Below are 2,775 nucleotides of genomic sequence, written 5' to 3'. Positions count from 1 at the left end.
AAATCAGTTACAAAAGGTGTATATCATAACACCACTTTTATAAAGGCAGATTAGCAACTTTAAAACATATATCTCTTGACTTGGCGTGGTGGCTCCTGCCTGTAATTGCAGCACTTTGGGAGGCAATTGTTGGTAGTGCTATGACTACCGACATGAGCCACCACACCCAGCCCAAGAGGATCTCTTGAGCCCAGAAGGGCAAAGCTGCAGTGAGCCGAGAATGCAACCACTGCACTCCACCCTGGAAGACAGGAGACCCTGTCTGAAAAACAAAACAAAACAAAACAAAAAAAAGAAGGAAAATGAAAAAAAGGGCCAGGCACGGTGTCTGCTGGAGAACTGCCTCATATGTGGGGAAACAATCCCCACATATCTTGTGTCAAAAGTGTTGTATTGAGGCCAGGAATGGTGGCTAACACCTGTAATCCCAAAAGTTTGGGAGGTTGAGGTGGGCGAATCACTTGGGCCCAGGAGTTCGAGACCAGCCTGTCCAACATGGCAAAACCCCAACTCTACTGAAAATATAAAAATTACCCAGGCATGGTGGTGGGCACTTATAATCCCAGCTACTTGGGAGGCTGAGGCAGGAAAATCCCTTGAACCCGGGAGGCAGAGGTTGCAGTGAGCTGAGATCGTGCCACTGCACTCCAGCCTGGGCTATAGAGAGAGACCCTGTGTCAAAATACATACATACATACATGAAAGAAAGAAAGAAAGTGAGAAAGTGAGAAAAAAGAAAAAGAGGGCAGGTGCGGTGGCTCATGCCTATAATCCCAGCACTTTGGGAGGCCAAGGCTGGTGGATCACCTGACGTCAGTAGTTCCAGACCAGCCTGGACAAAATGGCAAAACCCCATCTCTGCTAAAAATACCAAAAATTAGCCGGGCTTGTGGCGTGCGGCTGTAGTCCCAGCTACTTGGAAGGCTGAGGCAGGAGAATCACTTTTTTTGTGTGTGTGTGACTGAGTCGCGCTGTCACCCAAGCTAGAGTGCTTTGGCACTATCTTTGCTCACTGCAACCTCTGCCTCCCGGGTTCAAGCAATTCTCCTGCCTCAGCCTCCCGATTAGCTGGAATTACAGGCATGTGCCACCATGCCCAGCTAATTTTTGTATTTTTGGTACAGACAGGGTTTCATCATGTTGTCCAGGCTGGTCTGGAACTCCTGAACTCAGGTGATCCGCCCACCTCGGCCTCCCAAAGTGCTGGGATTACAGGTATGAGCCACCATGCCCGGTCGAGAATCGTTTTAACCCAGGAGGTGGAGGTTGCGGTGAGCTGAGATCATGCCATTGCACTCCAGCCTGGGTGACAGACTGAGACTCCATCTCAAAAAAAAAAAAAAAAAAAAAGAAGGAAGGAAGGAAGGAGAGCGAGAGAAAGAAAGGAAGGAAGAGAAAATGAAAACCAGAACATCAAAAGGTTAATTTTAAACTCCATTTTACTAAAGAAACAAAAGAAATAAGTATGGTACTGAAGGGGAAAAAAATATTTAAGTGATTAAGAAAACTTTTATTTTCAGGCAGGGTCTCATTCTGTTGCCCAGGCTGCGGAACAGTGGTGCCATCAGGGCTCACTGAAGCCTTGAACTCCCAGAAGCTCAAGCCATCCTCCCATTGAAGCCTCTTGAGTAGCTGGGACTACAGGCAGTTGCTGCCACTCTGGCCTACTTTTACAATTTTTTTGTAGAGATAGGGTCTGGCTATATTGCCCAGGCTGGTCTCAAACTCCTGGCCTCAAGCGATCCTCCCACCTCCGCCTCCTAAAGTTATGGGATGGATTACAGGCGTGAGTCACCGTACCTGGTGAGAAAATATTAAAAGCACATTTAAAACCACTTCCAACTGCTTTCCTAAGTAACTCAGAATATAGGCTCCAACTCCCATTGCTCAAAAAGCAGAACATGGCAAATGTTTGAAAAATAGGTCAGATAGGTATTGACATTAGGTGGAGAGCAAAACTACATAAATCCTATCCCCAACACCAAAACGGAGGCTGCTATTTGACAACCAAATCACCTCATTAAACACAAAATTGGCCGTGCGCGGTGGCTCACGCCTGTCATCCCAGCACTTCCGGAGGCCGAAGTGGGTGGAACATTTGAGGTCACGAATTCGTGACCACCCTGACCAACTTGGTGAAACCCCCTCTACACTAAAAGTACAGAAACTAACCGAGCGTTGTGGCGGCGCCTGTAATCCCAGCTACTCGGGAAGCTGAGGCAGGAAAATCACTTGAACCTGGGAAGTGGAGAGTGCAGTGAGGCAAGATGGGGCCGAAGGATTCCGGTCTGGACGACAAAGACTCCATCTCAAGAAAAGAAAGGAAAGAAAAGAAGACGCGTAAAGCAATAATTAACATAAGCACAGAAATACTAGAAATGACAACTGCGTGAAGCAGCTTCCTCTTCCATTAAGCGGAAGAACAAGAGAAACTACTCAGACTGCATCCTCTCCCCCTTGCTCTCTCAGAGGAGAATCATCATCCATCAATGGCAAACAGCAGCTGCAGCAAAGCAACACCAACTGCAGGTTTCAGGCTCGGGAGAGAACACTGCGTCTCCTCGCAGTTGCCAGTGCTCCACACGTCCAGAAAAGCTTCTCTAGTGGCAAGCTATAGAAATGATTCCTAAAAGTATAGTCTTAACCGTCTATCGGCCGCCTCTGCTGGGTCTATTGCGGCCGCACGCTTTTACCTGATGGCTAGTTATTATAGATTTCCCCATTTCGGTTCCACTAGGGGGAAAAAAACCCAGCTCTGCCATACAGTCTTTTCGA

The 2,775-nt window shown here is 47.5% G+C and overlaps 1 non-coding gene across 1 annotated transcript; it reads right to left on the bottom strand.

Annotated features, from left to right (window-relative positions):
- Positions 1-2,431: 2,431 nt before the first annotated feature.
- LOC111537714 lies at positions 2,432-2,642 on the bottom strand. Its single transcript, XR_002730082.1, has one exon. It is a non-coding gene; the product is annotated as a small nucleolar RNA U3 (small nucleolar RNA).
- Positions 2,643-2,775: the final 133 nt, after the last annotated feature.

Source organism: Piliocolobus tephrosceles, chromosome 16 (assembly GCF_002776525.5).
Source record: "Piliocolobus tephrosceles isolate RC106 chromosome 16, ASM277652v3, whole genome shotgun sequence".
NCBI classification, from domain to species: domain Eukaryota; kingdom Metazoa; phylum Chordata; class Mammalia; order Primates; family Cercopithecidae; genus Piliocolobus; species Piliocolobus tephrosceles.
Note: the sequence above shows the minus strand (reverse complement) of the source record. Positions and strands in the feature narration are given on the sequence as shown.